The sequence below is a fragment of the Tenrec ecaudatus genome, chromosome 2, assembly GCF_050624435.1.
Source record: "Tenrec ecaudatus isolate mTenEca1 chromosome 2, mTenEca1.hap1, whole genome shotgun sequence".
In the NCBI taxonomy this organism is placed as follows: domain Eukaryota; kingdom Metazoa; phylum Chordata; class Mammalia; order Afrosoricida; family Tenrecidae; genus Tenrec; species Tenrec ecaudatus.
The window spans coordinates 234983567-234995230 of NC_134531.1; the positions used below are offsets into that span (position 1 = coordinate 234983567).

At 36.8% G+C, this 11664-nt stretch overlaps 1 pseudogene; it reads right to left on the reverse strand.

The window, feature by feature from the left end:
• Window positions 1-3470: 3470 nt before the first annotated feature.
• On the reverse strand, window positions 3471-6997 carry LOC142440553 (transcription initiation factor TFIID subunit 9-like; annotated as a pseudogene).
• Window positions 6998-11664: the final 4667 nt, after the last annotated feature.

An 11664-nucleotide genomic window follows, 5' to 3' on the forward strand; every position in this document is an offset into this window, starting at 1 on the left:
CAACATTAAAAATTGGAATGAAAAGTTTTTTGAAGCTTCAGTAGAAAGTAATCAATCTCAAAAAAGAGAATAAACTATATCTAATAAATATAATTTATATATGAAACATATATAAAGAATGCATATATCTTCTGTTTAGAAGCAAATATGACTATGCATTGTGTCACATACTTTGGACATGTTACTAAGAGAGATCAGATACTGCAAGGGGCATCAAGCTTGTTAAATTAAAGTGAATTAAAAAAACAAGATGAACTCATGTTGTTGTCGTGAGGCACCATCAAATTCATTCCTATACATAATGATCTCATATAAAATAGGATGCAATATCCCAGGACCTGCATCACCTACACAAGTGTTCGCATGTTCCAGCCCATTGTTGTAGCCCGGGTGGCAGTCCATCTTGTTTAGGGTCATCCTCTTTTCAATGACTCTGTACTTGACTAAGCATGATGTTCCTTTCCAGGGAAGGTCTTTAGTCTTTCTTGACATGTCCAAAGTACCCGAGAAGCAATCTCACCATCCTTGCCTCTGAAAAGCATCTGGTTGTATTTCTTTCAAGACAGAGTTGCTTGTTCTTTTGGAAACTCATGGAGATTCCATTATTCTCTGACAGAATCATAATTTCAATGCATTGATTCTTCTCCAGTCTTTTTTATTCAACTAGAGTGAATGTAGAAAAGAAGGGAAGGCAAACAATGGTATTATGTTTCCCATCAACTTACACGTGTAAAATCATGCACTACAAAACTACACGCATTACTGAAGAAAGTGCTGCGCTTATGTTAACCTGGTATAAAGCAAACATTTCCATTCTAAATAGGAGAAATTGAAGGTAAAATCTTGAAAACCAAACAAATATTAAACCCAGCGGAGTTCAAAGTACATTCCCATTTCTCTGAACACAATTGGGAAATTGCCTTTCCGTTAACCAAATTAAAACCAAACTCACTGGCACCAAGTCGATGCCAACTCATAGTAGAAAGGGTAGAACTACCCATTTGAGTTTCTGAGACTGTATCCTTTTGGATTAGGAAGCTCTGTCTTTTTCCCTTGAAGCGGTTGGTGTATTGGAATTGTTGACTTTACTGCTCACAACCCAATTTTTAAACACCCTGGTAATTAGCCATATTTTCTGCCCACCTCTGTAGGAGACTATATATCAGTCCCAATACCCAAGTACATTGAGATGGCAAGCTTCTCTTCTTCGATTGGTCATCCAGGCATAACCACTATGCCACAAACCTTTATTATTGTTACTTATATATTTATTTATACCAGTAACAGATCTTAAAATTAAATATATACAGAGTGCCTGTTACATTTTTATGGTCAGAAAACTTCCAGTCATCCTGTACTCAAATGGAGTCAAGAAAGCTATTTTAATTTTTGTTGTAAGATTTAATCCATGAACTCAAAGGAACATAAAAGAAATAATAATTTTTATGTACAATTGAAAAATCTGTTGCCTATGCTTTGTGGGTCTGGGTTGTTTTTCAACTAACCTTCTATCTGTGGATATCAAATATTACGTCCTCTAAATCACTGCTAACTTTGAACCCTCAAGCCAGCATTTGCTCTGCTAACCAGCATCCTTTTTGTATTAGGCCTCCTGTAAACTTTGTTTTCTTTCTTTTTTATAATCATTTTATTGGGGACTCATACAATTCTTATCACAATCCATCCATACATCGATTGTATAAAGGGCATTTGTACATTCTTTACCCTCATCATTCTCAAAACATTTGCTCTCCAAGTAAGCCCTTGGCATCAGCTCCTCATTTCCACGCTCCCTCCCTGCCTGCCCCTCCCTCACGGACGCTTGATAATTGATAAATTATTATTTTGTCATATCTTACACTGTCTGACATCTCCCTTCACCCACTTTTGTGCTTTTCTGTTTTCCATCCCCCAGAGGGGAGGTTATATGTAGATCCTTGTAATCGGTTCCCCCTCTCTCCCCACCCTCCCTCTACTCTCCGAGTATCGCCACTCTCACCACTGGTCTTGAGAGATCATCTGTCCTGGATTCCGTGTGTTTCCAGTTCCTATCTGTACCAGTGTACATCCTCTGGTCTAGCCAGATTTGTAAGGTAGAATTGGGGATTGGGGAAGCATTTAAGAACTAGAGGAAAGTTGTATGTTTCATCATTGCTACACTGCACCCTGACTGGCTCATCTCCTTACTGCGACCCTTCCTTAAGGGGATGTCCAGTTGCCTACAGATGGGCTTTGCTTTCTTAATTCCTAACTCTGCTTTATTTCTGATTTGACCTTTGTTTGAATTTTCTGCCCAATTAATTCTGGGATCTGTAGATAATAGGCTTATGATTTTGAGTATCACCATCTAACAAAGATTTAAAGTCTCCACTTAGCCATAATCACTATCATATACATAAAATAAAAACTAAGGAGTGTAGCCATATGGGATTGTTAATAAACTTGACCCTTCTTGGCAAGGACAATGATTGTCTCTTGTACAAACAGATTTGGCAACGTGATTAGAAAACAAGCCTAGTAAAAATATCCCCAGATAATTTTACTGAGGTACTGAAAATCCACAGGGATTGCTAATTGAATTGTTGCAGGCATGGTTGAGCAAGTTAAATGCTTTACTTCCACGTGTTCTGGGATTCACTGTGTTTTATTATGTCAACCAAGACTGATTGCCAGAAGAGGTGTATGTCAGAATTTTAAATATTTGTTCTCCCTGGTGTTTGGCTCAATGTCAGTGTAGTAATAAGAGAAGTTTATAGGCAAGGGCACTGTGTTCTTGTCTTCACAGGTACATTATGTAATTATCAGGGCACAAGATTATTGCTATTTTTCCCTCTGATAACTATATTTATTTTCAAAATAAGCATAATTTATTGTGCATAATTTTTAAGATGGTTGCCCCAATGGTCTAAAGGAAAACAACTACCAAAGAATCTAATATTATTTTCAAAATTTCTTTTTTGGGGAGATGTGGGTGGTTCTGTAAGAAATATGACTATAGAGAGAGAGAGACAGACAGGAGGGGGAAAATCTAAGTGGGAAAATGATCATTGTTATGGTAGGGAGCAGGACCATTGCAATGCAAAATAAGGTTATGTATAAGTCTGCATTCCAACTCCACTGAAACAAAGGTCAAATACAGAGATATAGATACATGATAGATAGATAAACATAGATATAGATATAGATAAAGATAAATAGATAGATATAGACTTCAATTGAAAGTATAATTATATTGATTTATTAAATGTTTATTAAATTTTCTATGTCACATGAAAATATCCAGCATGCTTGTTTAAGTACAATGGATTCAAGACCAAGAAAATATGTCGCATACCAAGGCTGGATGACAAATGATCCTAGTCATCATCAGCAACAGCAGCAGCTGCAGCAGCCTTATCTGCATGCACCCCCTTCCTCCTCCATGGAATGGATGACTCAGTGGCAGTTTTTGTGATGAAAACACGTTAGTGTCAGTAAGTGTTTTTGGACCAAATTAATGATGGATTAATCAGAATATTCTAAATTGCTGATTGGTGAAAATAATGCATTTACAGCACGGGACTGTGAAGTAGGCCTCTCTACTATAAACCTTTGTCCTGTAAGGGACATTGGAGTTCCTATTTGAGTTGAAACGATCATGTTTTTTGGGGATTGGTGTGCCTACTATGGGGGCACTAGGTCTTCTAGTAACAGAACCAGCATTTAACATCCGATTTGTTATTCTTCCTGCAGAAGCAGATGTCATTTTTGGTTAGGACTTAATTGGAGCAGTTATGCAGTACCTTTCTGGTGGCAATCTAGCACCTGAATATGTCATGATCAATGGAAAAGGGGTCTGATTCCATTGCCTTGTGATATCTAGTAAAAATCTCCTGGGGGAGGAGAGGTTAAAGATTGTTCAGCACACCACTGAATTGCAATCACATATTATTTGCATCAACAGTTGTTTTCTTAGCATGGCTTGAATAAATTTTTGCATCATCTAGAATTGCAGTCATGTTTCAGAAGGCAAACTCCAACATCTGATTTATAACTCCTGGCTCATATTTTATAATCTTCATGTCCTTCAGGATTTGTGCCATCATCCAGGCATCTTTTAGTGTGCTCTTGGGAAAAGTCATATTGCCAGACTCTGTGATATCCAGTGATCAAACTTTTTTTTTAGTTGAAAAGGGAAGATTTCCCTAATTTTACTTTGTTGAGAGCATACATAATTAAAGTTTTTACATTTACAATATGATGATAGTGCTGGTTTTTGCAGCTGTACAACCATTCACTGCCTTTTTCATTAACGAACTCATTACCCCTTAAAGTCTCTAATTTTTAAGTATGTATTGTAAATTTTATTCCACATAGACTGGTGTTAAAATAGCATAATCCTTAGGAAGGCAGGAAAACTTTTAAGACCACTTCAGAGTATACTTTGGAGTATAGATTTTAATAACTGAGTATAATTCTGATATAAGACTCAAACTCAACAAATGATAGTTTCACCAATACATTTTCTTATACGATTGCATTACTTTTACATTACTATTTCTTATACTATTACATTAATATCATTTGGACTCATTCACTTAGAATAATTTTGTTAGTAACATCTGGAAGATGGTTCACCAAGCAATGCAATACACATTATTTCTAAATGTTTGCATGCCACTACTCAAAAAGTTCCTAAGTTACTGTCACCATCTATCTCAACAGAAGAGAAGCTGGTGTTGTGGAAAGTGTTATCCACAATCTTTCCTGCATAGTAATTTACATTTTGTCATGTCAATGGACACTGCCAATTGTTTACTTGAAGTAACAGGCAGTTTGAGAGCATTCCTGCCAAGTGACTATGTTTAAATAGTCATCACCTGTCTGCTCATTCTTTCAACAAGAATGGTCTGTGAATAAAGTAGGCCAACACACAGCTCAATCCCAAAAGTTCTTTCTGCAATTAAACCATCATATTTGGGTCTGCAGCAAAGCACATTAAGTAGCCTTCCCAATTTGTCACATAAGCTACTACAATGATGTGCACTCTAAGATCAAGATCCAATAAATTCATGATTTTCACCTTGACTATATTCTTATTAAAAAATAAGATTCTATATATTCATTTTGGTTTCATTTATAGCACAATGGATTTGTAATTTTAATAGTGTTTTAGTTTATATAAATTTAGTTTTCCTTATCGACTTATAGTTTCATTCTATTACAGTCAAAGTAGACACTTATAAGTTTTACTTTTAAAAACTTACTTAAGTTTACTGTGTCTAAAAATAGTCTACACCAAACACATGTGCAATGAAGTAGCATGTGTACTGTGCTACTGTTGAGTGGTATGCTTTATATCTGATAAGTCCAAATGGTTAATATTATGCATGTCTTCTGGTTCTTTATATGTCCTTCTGTCTCATATATCTGTCTCACTTATAACTTCTCATATGTTCACATTGCCACTGTTTGCTTTTTATTACTGCTTACTTGTTATAGTAAAGTATCTCCACCCCCACAATAATCTGTTTATGCACCTGTGTTCAAGGTGTGCCCCTTGTCATATACATGTGTCATATTTGCAGTCCAATCTACCACTATTTCTTCACTAGAATATCTAATCCATTTATGTTCACTGCAATTAATTATCAATAGAGAATTTATGTCAAACATTTTATTAAACATCCCCTCCCCTTCAAAGAAGAGTTTTCTAATGAATTTATTTTTTTTTATAATTATTATCAAGCCACTTATATTCCCTTTAATACCTGAAAGTTCTCTTTTCTATGCAATCATTTTAGTTTGTCAATTACAATTTTATTTTTGATTGTCAATTACTATTATATAGTTCAGATTCCCCATCTCATTGTAAATTTATTATATGTAATCAGGTGGGTATTTAGTGTCAACACTGGATTATTGGGCTGGAAACATGTTTTCCTTCTAGAGAACTCCCTTTAACATATGTTGTAGAGCTACTGAGGTGGTTATTAATTCCCTTACTTTTTGTTTATCTGGTAAAATCCTAATTTCACACTCACTTTTGAATTATAGTTTTTCTGGGTAAATTATTTGTGGTTGATAGTTATTTTCGTTAAGGTTTTGTAAATGTCACACCACTGCCTTCTTGCCTGCATAGTTACTGGTAAGGAATCGACACTTTATCTTATTGATGCTCCTTTGTAAGTGACAGTCCCCTTATTTTGTGTTGCTGACAAAAGGCTTTCTTTGTTCTTGTACCTGCTAAGTCTACAAATAATGTGTCTTGGGGTTTTTCTCTTAGGGTTTAACCTATATGGATCTCGTTGGCTATCTTGGATAATCAGCTCATGTTCCAGATTTGGGAAATTTTCCATGACTATTTCTATTAAAATATCTTCTAGACTTCATTTCCTTTCTTCTTTTTCGGGAGTTCCTAGTATTATGCATATATTATTTCTCTTTGTGTATTCCCACAGAACCCTTATGCTCTATTCATGTTTTTCTACTTGGTCTTCAAACTGAGTAATCTCAGAATCATTGTCTTCTAGTTCACTGATTCTTCCTTCCATGGTTTCCATTCTACTTCTGCTTTCTTCTAAGGTGTTTTTTATTTCTGTTATTTCATTATTAAGCTTGGGAATTTCTAGATGTTTTTTATTTAAGATTTATAGCTCCTTACTAAATTGCTCATTTTCTTCTTCTATTGTTTCTATTTTAATTCTTTAAAAAATTTCCCATGTTTTCTTTTATCCCATCGAGAAAACTCAAGATTAGTTTTTGGATGTTTTTGTTGAGAATTTCATAGCAATAAGTGCCTGAAATACTAGGTTTATCTTTCATTGGTGAGTAAACAGTAAACTTCCACTGCCCTGAAGATCCACAAACTTCCATATCTTTCACAATTCCTTCCAAAATTTCTTTTCTTCTTTCTGCTCATCAGTGCTAAGCGATGCGAATATGTTCTGAGAGACTGCCGCCCTGCTGGTACTGCAGGCTGAGTCTCTAAGCTGAAAAGAATCTGATGACTTCTCATGATCACTGCTGCCCCTCATGGTGCAGATTTGGGGAAACTAGATGGCTCAATGACACCCAGCGCCTCTGGTTTGAGGCATCACATCGCGTCTGTTACTACCTGAGGGCTTTTGCTGAGGTTGATGCCATCCCCCGCCAATCCCTTTGGCTCAAGGATGTTCATTCCAGCACCACGTTGAAGGAAGAATCGACAAATGGCCATGGACCCAGGTAGCTCACAGAGTGATCTGCACCAAGCACCCAGTGATCAAACTCTTTTAGCAAAATCAACCATGTTAATATATTTCAGTCCTGATCTTTTTTTAAGTTAGATTATAACAGATGCTATAAATTTTTAATTTATTGATTGATTAAAATCATTTCATTGGAAGCTTTTACTGATATCATAGCATTCTGTCGTTCAGTCGCATCAAGCAGTATTATACACTTATCACCACAATCTGTTTCAAAGTATTCTTCTTCTTGACCTCCTTGATATCAGCTCCTTTTTATGTACTCTCTCCATCCCCTGCTCTCAAACCCATATATATATATATATATATATACATGTATGTTTATATATATAAACAATTATTTATATGTGTATATAAATAATATATATGTAGACATTTGTCATATCTTACACTATCCAGTATCCATTGAGCTACAATTCTGTTATTCACTCTCCTCTAGTGGGATTGCCTACAGTGTTTTTTCCAATTCCTGGTGTACTGGTGAGAAGATGTTTGGCTTCAACCAAAGTCAGACATTTTGAATACTGAATCTTAGCCTCTTAAAACTTCTTTTCTTGTATTAAACGATCATTTTTTTGGGGGGGGGCTCTTATAGCTCTTATAACAACCCATACATCAATTGTATGAAGCATTCTTAAATCTTCTTACCAAGACATTCCTAACATTATAAACTTGTTTTATTTCCCCCTTTAGAGTTAAAAATGTGCTGATATGCTTATCACATTTACAGGTAGTTCCATCAGTTATCAGTAGATGTTTTTGCTTCTTCCTCTTTGACCTTTGTTGAGACAGAGAACCTTACCCCACTGATGCCAGCTATTCAATTCAGGGAGTACTGGTTGCATTTGAATGCATGTGAAAAGTTGGCTTGATGTGCAACCTCTGAAGTCAATTAGAACTATAACCATCTGTCATCCATTGCTCCTAGATCTTAGATACTGACCCAAGTCTAGACTATTCCTGCCTTTTCTGACTTGGATCTTTATAAGTGTGAACAGATGGTGTCTTATTGTTTTATTGACCTTATTCTTGTCACTCTCACTCAAATCCATGTGCTTACTATCTGATAGCCTTTCTCTATTTCCTGCATTTCTTCATTCTCTGCCCTCACAATTTACACTTGTTTCACAAAAGAGTCTGGTGCTCTTATCTACCTGCTGTGAAACCAGCTGCAAACAAAGTTCACAGTGTGGTTGCTGTATTAGCTTAAAGCAGTCTTTTATTTTTTCCTTTGAGAGATCCACACCTTGTGATGCTGGGATCTCACTTCTCTACAGAGACAGGCGTTAACCCTGAAAATTGTGTGGTGCTCTCTGCAAAGGCCCTGAGGGTGCCTGCTGAAGCACACCAGCAGGACCCAGAGACACTAACTGTTTTATCCAAGGGATATTTTCTTCAGGTTTTTTTCTTTTTTTTTTGGAGAGGGGGTCTAGATTTTCGCTACAACAGTTCTTTCCCTGAGACAGCAGAGCTATCCGTGTCTCCTCTGAAACATAGATGCTCCTCTACACAGGTCGTGGATTGATTTTCCAGGAAGTCTCTCCTTCTCCTTGTCTCAATATTGTTTAGTCTCAAGTGGATGGTCTCTCTCCATCTCCCCCGTCTTGATGGAGTGACCCCAAACAACGTGAGGTATCCTCCAAGATGGCTTTTGTGAGGTGTGTAAAGGGGAGAGAGTTCCTGGTCAGTTACAGGAATCTATTTCTCTTATAACTGAAATTGGTAACAACTTTTCTTACTGGCTTATTTTGGGAGGTTGTTTCTTTGTTTTAAAGAATTAAAGTGACTTTAGAGGGAAAATACTTAAGTTCTGGAGAATATTAGGAGAAGGTCAAGCAAAGATGTGTATCAATGACCTATGCTTATCTGAGTGTATTGAGTCGGTCAGATGGAAAAGGTGATATCTGGATTCTAGAAGTGCCATATAAGTGCCATATAATTAGTGTTCTCTATCTCTAGGTTCTAATATTCATTGCAATGGTTACACTGAACTTACAGACAACATTCATGATAAAAGGGTTAATTAAGGGAGTTGCAGCTGTAATGCAAGTAAGAAATTCTCAGGATATGGTTGTTTTTCAGGACATGTTACAAAGTTCGTTCAGGCAGGTGTGCTAAACAATGCCCATTGGGCACAGCGCGCCACTGTAACCCTCAACCGGATAACATTCGGCTCCATCCACAGGAAGGGACCCCACGCCAAGAAGCCTTAGCCCAAAGGCCCTCGGCTCTACTTATTTGGATCAGCAGGTCAAGCATCCCACATTCAGGGCTCAGAGGCACCCCAGTGTGAAAGCCCGCCTCCTACACAGAAGCGCTAGGCTTTACTTGTTCTGTGGGCTGGAAAGTCCATGCATTTCATTTTCTGGCTCCAGAAATTTTGCAGTGCAGTGATTTGGGGTCCAGAGGATATATCCATTCCTGGCTCTTTGTGATAATGAGATTCTCCCCCTTCTGCTTCTCACAGGGTTCATTGTGTACACAACAGGATGGTAATTCAGGGAATCATTATTACAATTACTCATAGACAATCCCTCTCAGTATCTTCCCCAACCTTCTTACCAGACTCATGCAAAGAAAAGTTCTTTGGTTGGAGTTAGATTTTTTGGCTACAAGAACCCATTTAATAATTCACTTCCCCAGCAGCAGGGATGAAGAGAATTCAGCAGGTTAAAGTCAGAATGCTCACTAAAGAAAAAAAACACAATGAAAGGTGAGAGACAGTGGAATTCTTTAGACATTAACTGTTTTCTAAGATCACAGGAAATAGGTAAAAACTTAACATTGCCAACACATATAGCAAGTGATTATTACATTTCCCATTGAAAATCTAATTTTTAAAAATAAACTACATTAGCATACTGAATGCCACAAAAATATTTCATGCTTTCTATAAAAGATTGGAATTATATATTGGCCTTATAAATTGGCCTAAACTCTTTTATTCATATTTGTCTACTTGGCTTATGTGTTTTCCGTATTCTTTGTTGATTAGCTTTTGTAATCAACATAAGTACATATTATAGCATAGAGCTTCAAAATACTCTTACCTTTAGTTAAAAATTGCTATTTTCATATTTCTCTTTTGATAGTGACTGGTTACTTGGCTAAGAACCCCTGGTGGCACTGCAGGTTAAGCATTGAATGAATAACTAAACCCAGCAGTCACTCCGTGAGAGAAGGAGAGGACCACCTGCTTCCTTAACTGTTCACAGTCTCAGAAACCCTATGGAGTGGGGTCTACAGCTACTATTACTTAAAATCAACTGGACGGCTATGGTTATTTCTTCTTGTTGTTGTTTGATTGGTTGCATTTTAAATACAAAACCTTGATGTTTCCTTTTTTTTTTTGAGCCAGAGGGTTTGTGTAATTTTGATACTCGGTGCTTTGGGGAAAGAAATCTAAATGTTTTGTTTCACAATATTAGATAGAGTCAGGCAAAGGGAAATGGGCAGTGGGCAAAATGTCTTTTGTAAATACTGATGAAGTCACATTTCCTTTATCCCTTTATTAGTATCTTCCCAGCACAAAGGTAGACGGAAGATAGAGAAGACATACTTCCTTACCACTAGTTTTTAAGGGAAGAAAGAGAGTGAAAGAGTGTGGGCAGAAGAATTTATTTATACCATCCTCACAATGATGCAAAGTACCCGTGGCTTAGGTGGACAAATGCGTAGCATGGGCTTTGGAGTGTACATACACTCCAGAGAGCCACCAATAGCCGAAGACCCATGGGAAAGCCGATCAATGTCTCAAGGCCAGACATCAGCTGGGCAAAAACTTCAATGTCCACTCCCCAGTGCCATCTGATTCACTGTGGGCCCTTCAGGGTTCCTTACTGAAGGACTCCTTTAATAAACTCATTGTGTTCAAATCTTTTCTCAGAGCCTTATTTGAATCCTTTCTTGAAAATACCTTCTCTGAAACCTTTCATGAGAACAGGACAAGAAATAAGCCCCTCCATATGGCCTTTTATCAAGAGGACCATTAACATAACAGAAAAACAAACAGTGCCATTTATCATCTATAACCTACATAAAAAAGTAGTTTAGTGATTATTTAGATTTTAACTCCCCAGAGGCAAGATGAGCCAATACTTAATCTCGCTCGTTTTTAAACGTGAAACTGTCTTAAACCCGAAAATGCCACTCCTTTACTGAATTATCTAAGATATTTCTTAACCATTTTGACTGTTTCATAATTTGAAAACTGTCAATTACACATGAGCTCTCCAACTGGAAAGATTGAAGACCCAACTCTAGGTGTAAAGTACTTCACTGAAGGGATAAAAGAAAAGAGGGGAAAAAGTGTTGCCAGAACATGGAATCATTATGTTGTTCTGAGAGTGGTCTTTCAGGTAGCCAATTCCATATTCATACTTAATTTTAAAATGAGATGAAAATGACATTTCCTTTCTATGTCCCCTAATCCATC